Raw genomic sequence first — 21,716 nt, forward strand, 5'->3', positions numbered from 1 at the left:
CACTGATCTTTCTTAGCTTTTCGGAAAAAAATTGATTTTTTGTTGGAAAAATACCTGTTTTTTGCTTCTGCGAGGGGCACTGCCCTGCCTCTGGAAATGAAAAGCAAAACGTGTTTTCTTTCTTTTTCCTTTCATAAGAGGTACGGTTTTGCTTCCATGAGAGGTACGGCCGTGTCTCTCGGAAATTAAAAAACACATTTTCTTTTTTTTTCCTTCCGTGAGAGGTGTGGTTTTACTTCCGCGAGAGGAATGGTTTTGCTTCGGCGAGAGGTACGACCGTGCCTCTCGAAATTGGAAAAAATACGTGTTTTTTCTTTTCTTTTGTGAGAGTCATGGTTTTGCTTCGCGAGAAGCATGGCCGTGTCTCTTGGAAACAAGAAAAAAACGCATTTTCTTTTTTTTTCTGTGAGGGGCATGGTTTTGCTTCCGCGAAAGCCACGACAAAACGGTTCTAAATTTGAACACACGGTTTAAGAAATAAAACATTTTCAATAAACAGATTTATAAAAAAAATCACATGTTGCAACAAGTGGCACATATGCAACGTGCCACTTATCGCAGCCTTTGAAAAAGAAATGCTCCTCAATTAGTGATCCGGGCCGACCAAACAGGAAAAAGAAGTCTTGCGTCGTCGCTTGATCCTGTCAGCCCATATATAATACTCCTACTCCCTCTGTCCCATAATATAAGAGCATTTTTAACGCTAGTGGAGTGTCAAAAACGTTCTTATATTTTAGGACAGAGGAAGTACTATTTTACCGTTTCCATATGTCACGGATCCGTCAATTACATAATGTCAGACTTCACACTGTCATACACGTGCTTACGTATTAAACCCAATAAGAGTCGCGGTATGAACGCCTCCTCGCACGCTCCACCTGTCCCGATTTTACTGTGCCGACTTTTTTTAACCGGAAAAAGTGGAAACGAAGGGAGCTAGCTCGCATGAGACAAATTACCCAGCTGTCACGCCCAATATGCGACCCTATCCGAGAGGAACTCGAAGGTCCCACTAAGGATAGACGCGCATATTGAAACGCTTTTGCAAGGTGGATATCATTACATCAACATTACATAATAGATGATGATACATACAAGGCATACAAATGTCGCACGAATACATCAATACAACATACGTAAGATCAACATCCCACTACGGATGAAACACAAACAGAAGCTTAAACGACATCCACCCTGCTAGCCCAGGCTGCCGACCTGGAAGCTATCCCCTGATCGAAGAAGAAGCAGAAGAAGAACTCCAAAACAAGTAACATCGCTCTCGCGTCATGATCATCGCAAACCTGTACCTACAACTGTTGTTGTAGTAATCTGTGAGCCACGAGGACTCAGCAATCCCATTACCATGGGTATCAAGACTACCAAGCTTAATGGGTAAGGAAGGGGTAAAGTGGTGAGGTTGCAGCAGCGACTAAGCAAGTATGGTGGCTAACATACGCAAATAAGAGCGAGAAGAGGAGCAACAGAACGGTCGCGAAACTAGCAATGATCAAGAAGTGATCCTAAACTCCTACTTACGTCAAACATAACCCAAAAACCGTGTTCACTTCCCGGACTCCGCCGAAAAGAGACCATCACGGTTACACACGCGGTTGATGCGTTTTAGTGAAGTCAAGTGTCAAGTTCTCTACAACCGGACATTAACAAATTCCCATCTGCCACATAACCGCGGGCACGGCTCTCGAAAGTTTATACCCTGCAGGGGTGTCCCAACTTAGCCCATTATAAGCTCTCACGGTCAACGAAGGATATTCCTTCTCCCGGGAAGACCAGATCAGTCTTGGAATCCCGGTTTACAAGACATTTCGACAATGGTAAAATAAGACCAGCAAAGCTGCCCGATGTGTCGACAATCCCGATAGGAGTCGCACGTATCTCGTTCTCAGGACACACCGGATAAGCGAAGCGTACAGGTACCGACGTAACCCAAGTTGCCAAGGGATGGTCCCGCACGGTGCTCTAGTTTGGACCAACACTCCGAGGAGCACTGGCCCCGGGGGGGGGGGGTAAAATAAGATGACCCTCGGGAGCGCGACTCCCAAGGGAAAAAAGGTTGGGCCTTGCTGGAGGAGTTTTATTCAAAGTGAACTGTCAAGGGGTCCCCATAACAACCCAACCACGTTAGGAACGCAAGATCAAGGAACATAACACCAATATGACGGAAACTAGGGCGGCAAGAGTGGAACAAAACACCAGGCATAAGGCCGAGCCTTCCACCCTTTACCAAGTATATAGGTGCATTAATTAAATAAAAGATATTGTGATATCCCAACATAAACATAATCCAACATGGAGCAATCTTCAACTTCACCTGCAACTAGCAACGCTATAAGAGGGGCTGAGCAAAAGCGGTAACATAGCCAAATAACGGTTTGCTAGGAATGGTGACAAAGGTTAGAGGTTCATGGCAATTTGGGAGGCTTGAAGAGCAAGTGATAGGTAGCGCAGCAAAGCGATAGAACGAAGCAACTAGCATAGCAATGATAGTAATGAGATCCAAGGTAACGGTCATCTTGCCTGAAATCCCGCAAGGAAAAAGAATGAGTCCATGAAGAAGATGAAGCCACGAAGACGAACGAATCCTCACGCTCGCAACGACACGGGAACTATCGAGAAGAAGCACACAACATAGTAAACACACCACACATGAACAAGGCATGATGCTCAACCAAGTATGATGCATGACAAGGCTATATGAAGCTACTCATGGCAAGAGATGATGCATACAAGAGCAACACATCAAAACAAGTTTAAATGAGGCCGGAAACAACCTATAACAATTCCGGTAAGTCCTCATATGCAAATTTTGAAATTGGTCCAGATCTGAATAAACCTTATGTTCAAGTTGTTAAACAGCAAGTTAAAATACACCAAGATGATCTACACAAAATTCTAGTCAAGTTACATATAAAGTTCATTAGCTTCGGAGCTACGGCCTAGAAGATATGAGCAAAACAAGTTAAACATGGCATTGATGCAAAATGCGTTCAAACATCAAGCAAACACACTCAAGGCATGGATCCAACAAGGTAATATGAAACTACATGCAAAACTAAGCAAGTTTCATATAGAGCGTGCTCACAACGGAGCAACGGGGCAACACATACACTCCAAACAACATATAGCAACAATCTGTCCAAAACAGCAACTAGGCATCTTGCTAGCATCAAAACAATATGCTACAGTATCTTAACATGAAAACAAATGACATGGGCATGATGTACAGGTAAAGCATTACAAAACATGAACACTGAACTATCTTCAGAAATCACTAGAACATGCTCAAAAGGACATGGTAAGATTGCAAACAATAACAGTTCACAGATTTAGCAGAAAATCACTGGACATGGCAGAAATAACATTAGGTTGCAAAGTTTAGAGCTATCAAACAACATGCTACAGGACCATATCATAGAAAACAAAGGCATGGCATGAATCTACTAATTGCATAGAACAAAAGTCCCTTACTGAACATGAGCTAAAAAGGCACAGAAGATATGATGGCACCCAGGTAAACATAGCAAGTTTTATTAGCAGCTATCAGACTTAGAAGAAAACAGAGCATGTCAGAAATAACGATAAGTAGGCATATTGGTGAGCTTGAACCACTCACTACAGAGCATTATATGGCATGACAAGGTAACCAGCAGTAATAAGGCATAATTATGAAGCTAAGCATGGCAATAGCATAGTCATAGGATGCATGGACCACTAATAACACCCATGGCAAAATTGATTAACATGTAAACAATCTGTCAGGAACATTTTAAAGCAAAAGTAGAGCAAGATTAAGACATGCTAGAGCACTCCATAATTGCAACCATGGGCATGGATAGATAGATCATAACATGTATAATAAAACATTCTTAGTGAACATCTCCATATTATGCATAGAACTCATGGTGGCAGCAGGTTTACATAGCAACAAAATATAACAGATTCAGACTTGGCAGAAATGACTAAGTCACAGAAATCAGCAACATCATGGAGGCTACTTTGCATGCTTGTGCTAGTCAACACATAGATCCTAAAAATACAATACTAGCACCACTGTAAAGATGGCGTGATGTAGAACAAAACACATGTAGACATCAAGCTCATAGGATGCACACACAAAATGCAATGAAAAAGACAAATCACCAAGTTCTGATAACAGACAGCAGATAACATCATATAGCACTCTTGCAACGATGATTAGGGCATCAACATGGACTCAAACAAGCATGGCACAATGGAACAAAATAAAGAGCATCCCAAGACGAACCTTTCGATATATCATGCACGCAAAATGGAGCTATGGTCATGGAGATATGGCAGGCCAAAGTATGCAAGATGCAACAGTTTCCAGGGACTTGCAGAAATTTCGAAAAAAACAGGGTGAGCGTAATATAGCTAAGTAGCGCACGGGCGAAGGGTAGCCGGGCTTCTCACCAGCGTGGCCTTGGGCCGGAGAGAGGCGGAGTTGGGCCGGGGCTGGGCCGGACGCGGGGCCCACGCGGGGGGGGGGGGGCGCAGAGGCGCGTCGTCCTCCTCCCCGATCCCACTGGATCGAGGGAAGGCAGAGGGCGGCGACGGCAACCGTCGACGGGATGGCGACCGGCGACAGGCAGAGGACCGGCGGGCGACGGGAACGGGCGGCGCGGGCGGATCTGGCCCTGGGACGGCCGGATCCGGGTGGAGGGCGGAGCAGGGAGGCCGGGGACGGCGACTCCAGGCGGCGGGCGACGAGGAGAAGAACTCCGGTGGCGGGGTCAGCAACTCCGGCGGCTCGGAGGGGATGCAGGCCCGGCGGCGCGCGGGAACGGGCGACGGCGGCGCGGGGGCTCGGGGCGAGCGGGCAGCGGTGGAGAAGGCCGGCGGGGTTGGACGGCGGCGAGGCGTTGGGGCACGGGGGCGGGGCGCCCGGGACCTCGCGGGCTGCGGCGGCGCGGTTTCGGGCCGGGCGGGCCAGATCCGGGCCCCAACGGGCCTGGCGGCGGTGGGAGGCGACTGGGGGACGCGTGGCAGCCCCTGAGTGGCTGCGGGCGTCGGCTGGGTGTCGGATAGCCACTCAGGGCGCGCCAAGTGGCACGGGTGAGGTGGCTGGCGCCAGATTTGGAGGGGGAAGGCGGCGGCGCGGAAATGGAAGAGGGTGGCGGCGGCGCTGGATCCGAGGGGGAGGGGTTAGGGGTAGGATTAGACTAGGGTTGCCCATTTTTGGAAGGGAGGGGTCTATATATAGGGAAGGCTAGGGTTTAGGGGGGGTTTGGAGCGTCTTGGAGCCTCCGATCGCCATCGGACGGCTCCGGTTCGGAGGGGGGGTTAGGCTGGGCCTAGAAGGGGTTAGTGGGCTGTGAAGAGAGGGTTTGGGCTGAGGGGAGAGAAGAGAAGTGCAGCCCGGCGGCAGTTTCGGATACCGAAACGTCCGACGAAGGTACCGGCAGCGGTACCGCTATATGTTTAACGGTTGGGCTATCAAACGAGCTCCGAATGCGACGGAACTTGGCAGGCGGCCTACCTACACTATAATAAGACCGCACGCCAACTTTCATCCCATTCCGAGAACATTTTTATGCCACTTATAAAATAATATTTCGGAGGTGCCGGGGCGCGTGCGAGTGAGTCTGTGCTCAGAACGGACAACGGAGAGAACTGGGAGGACCTTGACGGATGCAAGTTTTGAAAAACATGCAGAAGAAATACAGACGATGACATGGCAAAATGCAACACGCCAGCAAATGACAAGGCAAGGACGGCGAATAACTGGCAGACACCTGGCGCATCAGATCCGGGGCGTTACAACACTCCTCCACTAACAAGAGATCTCATCCCAAGATCTTAGGACCGAGACGGAAGGAAAAAAAGGAATGAGGTGAAATAAGAACACAAGAGGAAAAATAAAGAATCGAGAGCACTCGAGAAGAAGAGAGGAACGGCGAGAATGACGAGAATGAAATGCTCACGAAATCAGATAGACTTGAAACCACTCCGGTTAGAACGAGATAAGAAAAGAATAAGACTAAAAGGATTTAGGCAGCACTTCGGCTGAAACAAGGAAAGAATAGAACATGAACTTGAGAAATGAAACGATACTTGACTTGAGGAACAACACAAAACCTCCGGAATACTTGAAATAGTTGAATGAAAGGAACGAAGAAGAAATGATATCATCTACCACAACTGAGTTTGAAAGCATCCTTAGGAGGAAGGATTGAACGAAGTTGTTGAGAAAATCAACAACGAAAAGAATAAGCTTGTTGTGGTCTTATGGGTACATCTCAAAATCAAGAGGTGATAACCAACCACAAACGGAAAAGATTGAAAAGCTGAGAGGAACGAGGAAATGCAAAACTCCACTTCAGAAGAATATGGAGAATTAATTGCACTTTGAGAAGCAAGAAGAAGATACTTGAGCTACGCCTACAAGAATCTTGATGAACACTTGAAGAATGAATTAAATCATGACGAACCACCGTGATGAACTCCGGTAAAAAAAGGACGACGAGATAAAATTGAAGGATGAAAGGGATAAGATTAAATCCTTGCGACGATTTGGATGGAGGTTCACGACGAAATCGGCGAGAAGCTTAGAATTCCGGAAAAGAAAAGATGAAAACACTTTGAACCGAGAAAGTGATAAGATGAACAATCTCCGAAAAGAAGAGATAAAACCATTTGAAGAAAGAAGAATAAGGATTACGTTATGCTTATCCTTCACCAATTAAATTGATGAGAAACAATGGATTTGCATACTACTTATTCTCGTTGGAAAGATTAAGGGGATATAGCGCAAAACTTGAGAAAGTCTTCGTGAACCACCGGTAGGATTTGGAAAGAACGAATGAAATGATATGATAACAACAAAAAGAATCTTGAACGAGCCACCGTAGGAATAGAAACGAATAACGAAAAGAGAATGAATCACCGGAAAGAATTAGGATTTGCGTGCGAGTGTGTCTGTGCTCAAAACGGACAACGGAGAGAACTGGGAGAACCCGGACGGATGCAAGTTTGGAAAAACATGCAGAAGAAATGCAGATGATGACATGGCAAAATGCAACACGCCAGCAAATGACAAGACAAGGACGGCGAATAACTCGCAGACAACACCTGGCGCATCGGATCCGGGGCGTTACACGAGCCCCCGTTCCCCATTCGCCGCCCCCTCCTCCCCGATTCCTCTCCCTCCCCCTCTTCCTCGTCTGCTGCCGCCACCACTCACCGGAGCCCTCCCCCACCGCCGCCGCCGCCGCTGCCGCCACCGCCAGCGCCACCACCAGCGCCCTGGCCAACAGCCTACAACCCACCCCCCTCTCCTGCTTATCTTATCCCCACCACTGGCAAGCTCCCCCCCTTCACCTCGCCCCAGATCGAATGCCATGGACAAGGTGCTCTCTCCATCTCTTTTGTGTTCGATTTGGAGTTGGTTCTCTGTTCGTGAAGCTCCCTCTCTTCTCTGCTACAGGAGAGCATCTCTCTCTGATCATGAAGCAGCCCCAACCCTAGCCCTTCTTTGGCCATGGCGGCTGAGTAGGCAGGAGGTACGAACCCCTCCTCCCCTCCCAAAACCAGCTCCTGGGTGTGTTCTTCATCACCTTATGTGATCTGTGCCTCTGCGTGTCGAGCCATGGTGAATTTTTCTATGTGTGCTGGACATTGAGCCATGGCATTTTCTAGGGTTTTATCTACTGTCATGCTACATCTGTTTGTGCTTGGAGAGCTGTAAGGTTTTATCTACTGTGAGGATTATCGTCTTATTTATCTAATTCACACTTTGTTTTTTAGATATATTTGTTACATCCGTTTTCAAGCATGTGACTATGATCCAATTTGTGCAAGAGCTCCTCGACTTACATGATGCATCACGCCCGCTAACAGACATGTACCGTGCAAAGTAAAAAAAACGGTTATGTAGACTACAATGTTATTAGCTGCAGGTAGTTGACTAATTTCTTTCATACCCATTATATATGTAGATAAAGAAAGCACTGCGTGGTGTTCGTGTTGAAGCAAACCACCAGAAAGACCAAATCAGAAAATAGAAGATAACAGGAATTACTCCTGTCCACATTGAGCCAGCGGAAGTAATAATCTTTTTCGTATGATGTTATATATTTGAGCATTAGTCTCTATGTTCTAGAACAGCAAATTAGCCCATTGTATTTCTGGAAAGATGTGGCTTATAGACTTGAGGCCTTTGTTGCTTGTTTGTTCATGTTGGTGTGTGAGAAATTGGGTAGATGAATAGCTTTGCATACAACATTCTACCTGAGGCCCATGCATTTGATATCTGTAGGTGGTTACTTTCTCTCTCTAATGTTGTTTTACTTCTGTTATTTTGTTGTTGTTAGATTTCCTGTTGATGAGAGAGGAACAATAATGCCAGTCGTTCAGTACTTCAAGGACATATACAACTGCAATCTGCAGTATACTACTTGGCCCTGCCTGCAGTCTGGAAGTGATTATCGGCCTGTATATTTGCCTATGGAGGTACTGTATCTATCCATGAATGCTTCCTCATGTTTTAATTAGATAGCATTTGTCCAGTGTTTCCTACAAATTGGTTGTAGGCATGCAAGCTTGTTGAAGGGCAAAGGTACTCTAAGAAGTTGAATTATAAACAGGTCACCAACATACTTAGAGCTACCTGTCAACGTCCCCAGCAGAGGGAGCAAAGCATTCATGAGGCACCTGTATTTAGATGCTGTGAATACTGATAGTAAATTATTTTTTCTTATAGTCTGGATCATCTGCTGCACATTTGTTAATTTTTTTGATGACCAGATTTCGCTAGGCAATTTCATGAGTGGGTGCCTGCACAAATTGCTCGAGTATTTTCAGCCACATCAATGTCCAGCACCTCTTGTAACAATATGGACGGCCACTACTTCTTCGGCTCAAGCGTAATTTCTCGTGTTCACTCTTCTCATTTGTTGATGATATAGAAATTTGTTGCTATCTTTCACACCTTCCTACCTACATATTTCGAATCATGAACTAGCACTATGTGTGTTTGCATATACATACACACAACACACTTGAAATGCTGCGTCGATAATCCTTTTAATTTGATTTGTAGATTCTGATATGAACAAACTAGAATTCGAACTTTAATATGAAGTTGCCGACAATGGCCCCCATTTGGTTTGGAGCACTAATTGCCTGCTACTGGTAGTGCACTATTTCATTGCTTTAGATGTGGCCCTTTATTAAATTTAGTTTGTAAAATATCATAATCAGACGTGCTTTATTAAGAAAATACTACTGAGATATGGCTACCTTACACTGTCTAATCAAAATAAATCTAGGTTCTTACAGCAGTATACTTTTGGCTTCTTTAGTTTGGACAAGCTAGCCATATCTGCTTGACTACCATGACTTCTGGTCTCAGTTATGACGATCATATTATCTTGGTTCGCATAGTAGTACATGATTTTGCTTGTCATTTAGGATCGACCCCTTCGCCGACGATGAATCGACGTCCGGAGCTCTACAGAAACTACCAGCATGACAGGTAACCTGATCCATCCCTGCTCTAATTCAAACACGGCCACTGAATCGAATTCGTTACTCCTGCCCTAAGTCCGCCGTGCGCTGTGGATTTGTATTTAATGCTGGTTTTGGATGGTGAATGCAGTTGCAAATACGAGGAGCAGTGCAGGTTCGTGCACGCCAACTCTAACCAACAGTGAACCCAACCAATTCAGGTTTTGGTACCGGGAGCAGGCAACAGCCGCAACATATTGTTTGGTTAGGTATTACTATTAACCATGGAAAGCTAAAAAATTGTCGGCACATCATCTACTCTATAAGATTCCCTCGCAAGAAAATACTTTATAAGATGCTAAATCTATTAATCACACTTGAAATCCTTGGTTTCAGAGGCATGCTAATCAATCAATTGAGCAACAACTGAATTCTGGAGGTAGTGCTGGATTATGGAAACTATTTTATGATTTCATAATTTTTCTTTTCCATCATCTTTCAGTTCTTACCCATTGCTCTGCTTTTGTATTCTGCTATCCTCTGTTGTAGTTTTGTGAGTTTATCTGTTGTTAATCCACCAACAGAAGGAATGCAACAGAAATGTGCATGTTAATGCTTACTAGATACATGATTTCTTTCTTCCGTAGACGATCCAAATATGGGCATGTATACTTCAAGACTTAATTCTAACCAGGCGCTAAGGAAATCCGCTCTGAACTAAGAAGGAAGAACAGAAGCAACAGCGTACATCACGAAGATAGGCACAGATAAATGGATGCATTCCAATCCTTCTGATCCAAATATAGAAAAGCATCCTATTAGATTGGTCACCACAGGGTGAGTATTATCTAACTTCTCTCCACTGTAAGTATAACATAAATGTAGGAATGATTGAACTTACGGATTTAGAGTGTGATGCTAATTAAATTACACGCACAACCAAATTATTTATTTTTACTTTCATAATAGTAAGATATGACTTCTGAAGACTTTGTGGTATGTTCTTGCGTGATTTTTTTTTCATAAATGGGTCTTCAATTTTGTTTTCAAACCTTTACATGCCATCAATAGTTGTGGAGATATCTATGCGTTTGGTGCTAAATCGTCATTTGGTGTGGCGATCATGACCAATGGTAATGTTTTAATAGGCTGGAAACCTCCATCATTCGTCTAGCTACAAATTTCAAACTAATGTCATATATGCGAGTGTCAGCATCGTGGAAACACTGAGACCTATTCTGTGAGAAATATGAAATATGTTTTGGAAAACATGTGTCATAAGTTAATCATGGGAAAAAATAAATCAAAAGATATCTTCTATTCACGTTTTATTTGTTTTGCTTATATACCTAACAATCAGTGGCATTTCTTTTTCTATTTTTTTGCTTCCATAAATTTGATGGGAAGTAGCCAATGTATAGTGTTGCTTCACTTACTATGCTATAAGCCTTTTTTTGGGCATTAACTCTGCTGCCAAAGGCATATGTAAGCCTTAGATATATGCACTATAGAAGAAATGTGGAATGTTCTGTTAAAGCGTCACAACATCAATAAGAATCTTGCACGCTGTTTAGATGGTCGATGGAGAGATCAAGCAGACTTTTCCCACTAACTTTTTGTCGTCCGTGTCCAGTTTGACGCAGGCTGCCTCCGAACAGCATGTTGCTTATGTACAAATCTTGGAAAAAACTAATTCTGGAAGCATCCTTTGAATATCAGTACAAACCGGTGCAATTTTTTAGATTGATGTTTCCTATTGCTCATCAATATAGGTTGCTTTGCCTCTGTCTATGGTGTTTTTTTTTCTGGATGGAATCATCACCAAAAAATTCAAAGCAGGTGATTCTTCCCTTCAGAATTTATTCATTCCCCCCTTAGCTTCCTGAAGAACCATCATGTATCTTATCCTAATAGTTTGTGTATATATGTTAAGAAATGCAATTCAAGGGACTCGACCAGTAAAATGGAGTTTTGATTGGGTAATTTAATTATAGCCTTGATTACCATTGTCAATTTTGTCGTGCAACAACTAACAAGGTATTGGCTTGCATACATGCAATTTTTAGCAAACATTATTCTTAGGAGGTCTCTATACTTATCATTTAACTGCAACAAAGAATTCAAGCGGCGCTGATACAATTGCTGATCACTTGATCTGATGCTTTGCAGAGTAACCACTGAGAATATGAAAGAGAGCTTGCAATTCCATTCGTCAATGTGCAGTGGCAGGGAACAAATTTACATTTTGTAGGTACGTTCTGGTTCATACTTTCATAATTTGTCATTGCTTTCCACTTTGTTTATGCAGATGTCTGTTCGAGCAATGCATTAGGATATTTCATGCCCACATAATCACAAAATAATTTCTTTAAGATTTCATTTTCCATTGCTTGTTTGGTATTAATATGATAACTGACATAGACACACAACAAGCTAACAATGACATCAAGTTGTCGGCAGCGGCGACATCAACGGATGGAGGGTACGCCTGCTGCAGTGGACTTTGTCATCTCATCAACATCCTCGCCCGTGACAGTACACGGAAGCTTTCTCTTGCTGTTGAAATCTCTGAAGAATTTTATGGAAGGTTTATTTGTCTCCTTCCACTCCAAATTTCAATTTGACATTTTATGAATCTAACTCAAAACCACTTGTTTGTAGATTGCATCAAGGGGGATATATTGGTTTTGAGGCACCAGCACTTTTTTGCTTAGGAGTAGTTTTGCTGCTTTGTTGATAAGCATACTGAAGGTATTATTTCTTTTTCATGACGAGGGCGGCGGCGGGGGTTGCTGCAGCTCCAGCGTGGCCCTGGAGCTCATGGTGTGCCTCATACTGTACCTCAACTACCTGTACGTCTGATGGAGCAAAAGGGACGGTGTGCATCGAACGGGCCGGGTCGATGAGGAAGAGGACCGGCAGAGGGGGCTCGACAAGGTGTCACATTCAAAAGGCGCGGACGCATGGTTGCGACAGCAAGGTCGGGGAGGAGTGTGCAGTCTACCTGGGTGCCATGCAAGATGGATACGGCACGGTGGTCGGGCCGACATGGAGCATTCTCATTATTATGGAAAATGATGGATAGCAAAATCCACAAGATCACCAGCCGAGGGGGGAGGGTGGCTTGACAAGGCGGTGCTGGCAGCTATGCCCATGCCAGTGTTCAGATTCAAGGGGGTCGCGCGATGGCGCAAAGATTGGTAGCCACTGCATATGTGTTGCTTCATCATCATGCCTTGGAAGCATGGGTGGCTTCCGCTGCTTGATGGTTAGCCATCCAGTACACAATTATTTTTTGTTAGCTTGTTTCAATTGGAAGCAATAATTTTTTGCTATGACTTCTAGATTGTAATCCTTCTTGACTTTTGAATCAGTGATAAGTGTAATCCTACTTGACTTTGCATCAGTGATAAATGATTCAATGAGTTTGTAATTAAATTCATAGTTGGTGATATCTGGCATGTGTACACATAAAAACATGGAAGGGGTGCGCCCTACCTGGCACCGCTCAGCTCCCGCTCAGGAGGCGCACCAGGGTGCGCCCCAACCACTAGTACATCTTCTAGCAGTGACCGAACCACTAACCCCACGAAGCTACTAAGGCGGGCAGATTAGTACGCAAGACCCACTGGGTGCTCCAATCAAGCACGAGGCAAGAGCCGTGCCTATCGGCTTCAGCCGCACCGCATCTTCGACCCAGATCTCTGTTCCGGCCTTAAATATTCAAGTAATGTTAAACATCTGACATCAAATTTTAAACATGGTAAATCAAGTATTTTTGACAAATTTAGTTTGCAGGCACGGCAAATTCCAGGCAAAACGATGAGCCAAAATAAATTTATCATGCTTGTCAACTAGACTCGTCATCTTCGATAAATATAAATTGTCAAAAACATTTGATTTGCTATGGTAAAAAATGGGACCCCAGATTTGTAGTTGAGTCCTAAATATTTGGATTGAACGGTCCAAACATTTTGAGACCTTCAACGCGGATCCTTAGTTTAGTTTGAATGAGTGTGTTTGGACGTTCATCATGTTCATCTGACAGACCAGACTGAGAGCATCTCCAACAGCCACGTTAAACAAGCGCCGCGTCGTAAATTTGGCCATTTTAGCGCGCGCGCAACCGGTAGAGTGGCTCCAGCGGGCGCGCAATAACCGCGCGCGCGGCATATGGAGTTGGGCGCGTGGTCCGAATCGCCAACTCGCGCTGTGTATTTGGGCGCCAGCTTCCGCACGCGGCACACACGAGCGCTCGCGCCGCACTCTCTCCTCCCCGCCACCTTCGCCCCGCGCGCGCCGGCGCCGGCGAACTAGACCCGATGGACGCACGCGCCGGCACCCCGCTCATCCCATCCTATAGCCGCGACCCCTCCACCGCCGCCGCCGCCGCAAACCCTAGCGCGGGGAGCGTTGGCCTCGCCTCCGCCGGAGCTCCTCCGAGCATCGGCCTTGCGCGCGGCCTCTTCATGCCGCCGCGGATGACCTCGGCGGCGGGTGGCGTCGCGCCAGCGCCGCTGAGGGAGTCCTGGATTAAGGGGTCCTCGGGCGTCCGACCTGTTGGACATGGGCCGGACTGATGGGCCATGAAGATACAAGACAGAAGACTCTCTCCCGTGTCCGGATGGGACTCTCCTTGACGTGGATGGCAAGCTTGGCGTTCGGATATGAAGATTCCTTTCTCTGTAACCGACTTTGTACAACTCTAGTCCCCTCCGGTGTCTATATAAACCGGAGGGTTTAGTCCGTAGAGGCAATCATAATCATACATGCTAGACTTCTAGGGTTTTAGCCATTACGATCTCGTGGTACATCAACTCTTATAATACTCATATTCATCACGATCTATCAAGCAGGAAGTAGGGTATTACCTCCATAGAGAGGGCCCGAACCTGGGTAAACATCGTGTCCCATGTCTCCTGTTACCATCGACCTTAGACGCACAGTTCGGGACCCCCTACCCGAGATCCGCCGGTTTTGACACCGACATTGGTGCTTGCATTGAGAGTTCCGCTGCGTCGTCACCAGAAGGTTCGATGGCTCCATCAATCATCTACAACAATGCTGCCCTGGGGGAGGTTTTCCTCCCCGGCCAGATCTTTTTGTTCGGCGGCTTCGCACTGCGGGCCAACTCGCTTGGCCATCTAGAGCATATCGACAGCTACTCCCTAGGCCACCAGATTAGTTTTGGAAATCTAGACTATGTCGCTGATATCCGAGGAGACTTGATCTTCCAAGGATTCGCGCCCCCAACCTCCGCTCTGGCCTTAGATCCGGAGCGTGTCGCCAGATCCGAAGACGAGCTCCCTGAGCTCGTCGGACCATCTGCGGCCACTAAACCCAGTACGGGAGAGTCGGAGGAAGTAGTGTCACCGGCATCCATCGCGAACCCGGACTCTTCCCCGAATACTGGCTCCGAATCCTCAGGACCGGCATCGTGTGAGTTTGGCCTGGGGGTCTCCCTCCCGCCGTACTCCACGGACTCTCTTCTCTCTGATCAAACCTCGCCTTTAAGCGAGGCTTTGGACTTAATGCGAACCCTGATCATTATAGAGGAGCAACGTCCGAACTATGCCCAGCCCGGGATAGGGGCTGAGAACATGGAATTTTACGACCCACCCAACACCCACTTTATAGCCACTGTCGAGGACTTAACCGACATGCTCGATTACGGCTCCGAAGACATCGATGATATGGGCGATGATGCCGGAGAAGAGCAGGCCCAAAACCCGTTGTTCACCGGACGATGGACGGCCACTTCTTCGTATGACGTGTACATGGTGGATACACTCAAAGAGAATAGCGGCGACGACAAGGAAGATCCAGTCGAAGATAAACCTCCTGAGATACAGCCAAAGCGCCGACGTTAGCGGCGCCGCTCTAAATCATGTCGTGGAAAAGACAGCAATACCGTCACAGGAGAAAACAATACTCTGGATGATGCCGAGGACAATGAAGACCCCGTTGAGCCAACTTCCGAATAGGACGAACGGGAAGATGGGCGAGTAAGCCCTGATGAGCAGGCCGTAAACGAAGACTTAGAGGACAGTAATTATCTTCCGCTCTCCGAGGATGATGTGAGCCTCGGCAATGATGATTTCATCGTGCCTGAGGAACCTCTCAAGCAGGAGCGCTTTAAGAGCCGGCTAATAGCCACTGCAAGGAGCCTGAAAAAGAAGCAACAGCAGCTTCAAGCTGATCAAGACCTGCTCAACGGTAGATGGACTAATGTCCTGGCATGCGAGGAATACGGCCTCGAGCGCCCAACCAAAAGTTACCCAAAGCACAAATTGCTACCTCAATTCGATGACGAGGCGCTGGAGCCCGTACCATCAGCGCACAACGCGGCTAACCGACCACCACATGGCCGGACAAAGCGGCAACTCAAGCCGACCATCAGCTCGTACTACCTCGCCCGTAAAGGCAGAGATAAAACAGCTCGGGGATATACATATGACCTGCGGCAGGACCTGGATAGTAGAGCAGGACAGACCAGATCGAACTATGGATCGCAGGGTGTGTCCCTACACGCGACGACGGCTACCTAGCCGGACGTGACAAGCATAATCACGCCCGGGCCGAAAACCGCAGACGCACTCCATCCGAGCTACGTCGCGACGTGGCCCAATATAGAGGCGCCGCACACCCCCTTTGCTTCACTGATGAAGTAATGGAGCACGAATTCTCAAAAGGGTTTAAACCGGTGAAAATCGAATCATATGATGGGACAACGGACCCCGCGGTGTGGATCGAAGATTTCCTTCTCCATATTCATATGGCCCGCGGTGATGATCTTCATGCCATCAAATACCTCCCACTAAAACTCAAGGGACTAGCTCGGCACTGGTTGAACAACCTGCCTGAAAAATCCATTGGCAGCTGGGAGGACCTGGAAGACGCCTTCCGCGGTAACTTCCAAGGTACATATGTCCGGCCACCAGACGCCGATGACCTAAGTCACATCATCCAGGAGCCCGGAGAGTCAGCCAGGAAGCTCTGGACTAGGTTCTTAATTAAGAAGAACCATATTGTCGATTGTTCGGACGCCGAAGCCCTCCTAGCCTTCAAACACAGTGTCTGGGATGAGTGGCTCGCCCGCCACCTCGGTCAAGAAAAACCAAAATCCATGGCAGCCCTTACCGCTCTGATGACCCGCTTTTGCGCGGGAGAAGACAGCTGGCTCGCTCGTAGAAGCAACATCACCAGTGATCCTGACACTTTCGAAGTTCGAGACGGCAACGGCAAGCCACGACGCAATAAACACAAGCGTCGAAATAATAATGAAGGTACGCAAGACATGACGGTCAACGCCGGATTCAGCGGCTCCAAACCCGGTCAACGGAAAAAGCCATTCAAGGCAAATAGAGACGGACCATCCAATTTAGACAAGATACTGGATCGGCCCTGCCAGATTCATGGCACCCCCGATAAACCAGCCAATCATACCAACAGAAGCTGTTGGGTCTTTAAACAAGCCGGCAAGCTTAATGCCGAACACAAGGGGAAGGGGCCGCCCAGTGACAGCGATGACGAAGAGGCTCGCCAACCGAACACCGGGGGTCATAAGCAATTTCCCCCCGAAGTAAAAACAGTAAACATGGTATATGTGACGCACATCCCTACAGGGGAACGCAAGCGCGCACTACGGGACAGCTACGCCATAGAGTCGGTCGCCCCAAAATTTAACCAATGGGCGGCCTGCCCGATCACTTTTGATCGCAAGGACCACCCAGCCAGTATCCGTCACGAAGGTTCGGCAGCTCTGGTCCTCGACCCAATTATCGATGGGTTCCATCTCACGAAAGTCCTTATGGACGGCGGCAGTAGCCTCAATTTACTCTACCAAGACACTATCCGCAAAATGGGCATTGATCCTTCAAGAATCAAGCCCACCACAAGTACCTTCAAGGGAGCAGTACCCGGCGTAGAAGCTCACTGCACGGGCTCAATCACATTGGAAGTTGTCTTCGGTTCGCCGAACAACTTTCAAAGCGAGGGCTTGACCTTCGATATTGTCCCGTTCCGCAGTAGCTACCATGCACTGCTCGGGCGTACCGCTTTTGCTTGTTTTAATGCGGTCCCACACTACGCCTATGTAAAGCTTAAGATCCCCGGTCCACGCGGCGTCATCCCGATAAACGGAAATACGGAACGCTCCCTCCGTACAGAGGAGCATACTACGGCTACTGCAGCCGAAGTACAAAGCGGCCTCATCAAGCCGCGTATCTCAATGGCCATCAAGCCGCCGGTCTCTATTAAACATGACCGATCAATCTCAGAGCTGGATTAGCAGTTCGGCCTCCGTCGTTCGCCTCATATACCCGCGAAGTTTGTACCGCCCATACATAATTATGCACTTAAAATACCCTGGTCATCGGCGGAGGCACAATACGGACAGGCCTACAATGCGGTTCGCACTCGCATAGCCTTTTCCCCTTTTTCTAACTATTTTTTATCTTTTACCACAGGTGACTCAAAGCCTGGTCATCTTACGGACACTTTCTAAGTTCGGCTTCGTATAGATAACCAAAGGCTATTCCTGCCAAGGAGTCCTTTCGTCGAGGCAAGGCAGCGTAGACGTGCGACAGGAGGTCCAAATGATTTTTTGTAGACCACACTCTTTATTTCAAACCTGTAAAGTGCCTTTTTCCTCAGCCTCCGGCCCCCGGCATGTTAAATAGCCCGGGTAGCGGCGTTATAATCTGTAAGATCGCGTTTGACGTGTCAATCAGATTCCAGTGAGCATAGTCCATATTCAGTATTTGCTTTTTCTAAAAACTGAATTTTCTTCTTCGGTTGTTTCATGCACGCACCTCGGCACAAATTGCCAGGGGCTCGATATGGCAACATATGAGTTGCCGACAAGTCCGAACAGCTTTATAGCACACTTCGGCGTCACGAGTTTGGCCTTATATGCATCAGCTCCGAATCATGTCTTTGGTCAATAGTTGGGTTGTCCGGCTCCTGTGCTTACTACCTTACGTTCCGTCCTATCGGCTAAGGTAGTAAAGGGAGAACTACTGCGATTGCGTTTCCGGTTCATCTGGTCAAGCGCCTTAGTAGAGAAAGCCGAAAACTGACTGTCATGATGCGGCGAGAGGTGGTCAACTACTTGATGACTTATCAGAATCTTTCACGATTCCCTCCGTATTACACGAAGGACCATTCTTCTGGTCACCTATGTAACGCACCGTATTCGGATAACCGCGTACATACCAGGGGCTATATCGTAGACCACCGTCAAACTCCTATGACTAAGTGAAAGTGTTAAAGCCCTATCGTCTGATTGCCTAGTTCGCCGCATTGACACCTCCTTCACGGACCAAGACGTTGGGTCAAGAGTGATCAAGTGCTTTTCCGAACACCTCCGTATTATATGCGAGGGGGCCGAAGCCGACGGCTGGTAAACTTTCAGATTATACAAAAAACGGCCGCACAGGAGGAACCAAAACTTTTAGGCAAAAGTATAAAAAACATAGCCTTCATATATCATAATATTGTTTTTACAATTTCGGTACATTCCCTCGAATATCATATCCTTCGAGCACTGACCCTCTATCAAGCGGGCACCCTCTAGGACATCTTCAAAATAATGCTCCGGCGTGTGATGGTCCTTGCACCCGGGTGGGCTCTTTGCTGCAATATCGGTGGCCTTCATCTTCGCCCTGTACGTCTTGACGCGGGCAAGGGCCATCCGTGCACCTTCAATGCACGTTGACCGCTTAACAGTGTCGATATGCGGCACCGCATCAACAAGTTGCTGCACCAAAACTATTTGGGATTGGCGCAGTCGGCCACAGCTGGACCACGACGTCCTTCATGGCAGATCCGGATATCTTGTGGAGCTCGACCCATTGGGCCATCTGTTCGTTCAGCAACAGCGGACGCTTTGGCATGCTGAATTGCGACTAGAAAAGCTTCTCCGTTGCATGACATTCTTGCGCTTGGTAAAACTGCACCGCATCGGAGACACTCTTCGGCAAATCCAAGAATGCGTCTGGAGAACTCCACATTTGATTAAGCAGGGCATACTTCGGATCGCCGAATTTAGTCTGTAATAAGAAGGGCTTACGGGCCGCTATCTCCCTAGCTTGCCGGATCTCCTCCCGAGCCGCTCTAGACTCGGACCGTGCTTCTCTCGCCTCTTGTAAGGCCTTGTCGAGATTGGCCGTTTTGGCTTTGTTATCCTTATCGAGGAATCGCATCGGACAGTGGCATCCTTTAGCTCGCGCGCCATGGTAGTTATTCTTTTCTCGCACTGGTGCCGAGCAGCCTGTTCGGCCTTTAACTCAGCAGCTGCCTTCTCGGTAGCCGCACTACTCATCCTGGCTTGCTCCTTGGCCCGAGCGAGTTCAGCTCGAAGGGACTCAACCGCGGCAGCACTATCTACATTTATGCATATCTTAGTATATAATTCTCCTCTTCGTGCTCATGTTATTATACATACATATACTGACTGCCCCAAAGCATACCTTGTGCCTCGTCGAGCCGCCTGTTAATAAGCGTGATGTCGTCATCCGCCACTTCAAGTTTCTACTTCAGGTCTGCAACTTCTGTAGCTTGGGCAATCGCCATGAATGTAACAGCATGTGTTCAAATTAATCAGGTTATTTCCTGGGCATATCTTTTTTGATCCTCTGATCGCCTCCCTTTGGACGCCAACCAGAGTCTCAGGGGCTACTATCTATACACAGGTGCATTTTGCACGTAGAGTGCGATTGAAGATATTTCATTGCATACCTCGAAGCCTCTTAGCAGGAACGTGAAGGCTTCATTTAATCCGCTTCTTGCAGATAGAATCCTCTCAACTACCGTACCCATTAAGGTACGATGTTCCTCTGAGACGGACGCATGTTGCAACATGTCCATCAATGTATCCGACACCTCCGGATTCCTGGAAGCAGCTGCGGGAGTATGGACTCCCTTTGAAGGGATATGTTTACTCGACCCTAGAGTCGTCTCCGGCTGTAAAGAGGATAGTCCAGGGCCTTTATTGTTGGTCCCCGTAGGGGCTGCACACCCCGGACCTTGGGCGACCGAAGTTTCACCTTCGGGCGTTGTCTTCATTGTCCCCCGCACCACTTGTTGATCGGGAAAGATCCTCTGGGATGACACCTCAAAGTCATCTGATCTACTGGGCGAGGAGGCCTATGGAGGCGTCTCGCTTTCCATCATCTCCGGAAGCAGATCCCCTGAGGAGGAGGACTGTTGAGGAAGACTGCGCGCCGGACTGCAAATATATATTAGATGTTACCCTTGTAACATGAAAGGAACGGGATATGTTTAGGACACCCTTGTTCACTTACGATTCGGCTAAAGGCTTGTCCTTACGAAGGAACTGCGCAACAACGTCGTTTTCCGAACCCGAACCGCCTGAGAGGGACATCTTCCCTCGCTTGGAGCCTTCACCTCCAAATCTTCGGAGGCGCTCCTTTTCTTCCCATGGGGAGAAGGGATGTCAGCTTCTCCTTCTCTTTCATCTTCAGAAGAGGGAGTTCCAATCTCCCCGAACATAGTGTCCGGTGTACCTTTAGAGTGGAGGCCACTTCTGGCCTTCTTGCTCTCCTCCTTGTCCTCCTTCGCCGGCACTTGATACGGCGCCGGAGCCAGCATCCTTGTTAACACAGGATCGGCCGAGTCTTCGGGAAGAGGGGCCGAACACCTAATTCGTTCCGCCTTCTTTATCCAACCCTGTTCAAAGATTGTTTTCTCAGTGAAGGAAATATGCCCTAGAGGCAATAATAAAGTATTATTTATTTCCTTATATCATGATAAATGTTTATTATTCATGCTAGAATTGTATTAACTGAAAACATAATACATGTGTGAATACATAGACAAACAGAGTGTCACTAGTATGCCTCTACTTGACTATCTCGTTAATCAAAGATGGTTATGTTTCCTAGCCATAGACATGAGTTGTCATTTGATTAACGAGATCACCTCATTAGGAGAATGACGTGATTGACTTGACCCATTCCGTTAGCTTAGCACTCGATCGTTTAGTATGTTGCTATTGCTTTCTTCATGACTTATACATGTTCCTATGACTATGAGATTATGCAACTCCCGTTTACCGGAGGAACACTTTGTGTGCTACCAAACGTCACAACGTAAATGGGTGATTATAAAGGTGCTCTACAGGTGTCTCCAAAGGTACTTGTTGGGTTGGCGTATTTCGAGATTAGGATTTGTCACTCCAATTGTCGGAGAGGTATCTCTGGGCCCACTCG

At 47.1% G+C, this 21,716-nt stretch overlaps 1 long non-coding RNA gene across 47 annotated transcripts; it reads left to right on the forward strand.

The window, feature by feature from the left end:
- The first annotated feature begins 7,096 nt into the window (after positions 1-7,096).
- On the forward strand, positions 7,097-12,921 carry LOC109771436 (uncharacterized). Of its 47 annotated transcripts, none has more exons than XR_012204669.1 (14): positions 7,097-7,385; positions 7,463-7,538; positions 7,974-8,081; positions 8,349-8,487; positions 8,568-8,900; positions 9,448-9,511; positions 9,635-9,752; positions 9,880-9,922; positions 10,131-10,320; positions 11,256-11,322; positions 11,417-11,520; positions 11,653-11,734; positions 11,944-12,070; positions 12,145-12,921. It is a non-coding gene; the product is annotated as an uncharacterized lncRNA (long non-coding RNA). The 47 variants fall into 47 exon arrangements; XR_012204659.1 differs by lacking the exon at positions 9,880-9,922 and adding an exon at positions 11,117-11,153; XR_012204684.1 differs by lacking the exon at positions 11,417-11,520 and adding an exon at positions 7,783-7,891 and having other exon boundaries at positions 7,118-7,385; positions 8,782-8,900.
- Positions 12,922-21,716: the final 8,795 nt, after the last annotated feature.

The sequence above is a fragment of the Aegilops tauschii genome, chromosome 3 (genome assembly GCF_002575655.3).
Source record: "Aegilops tauschii subsp. strangulata cultivar AL8/78 chromosome 3, Aet v6.0, whole genome shotgun sequence".
Classification (NCBI taxonomy): domain Eukaryota; kingdom Viridiplantae; phylum Streptophyta; class Magnoliopsida; order Poales; family Poaceae; genus Aegilops; species Aegilops tauschii.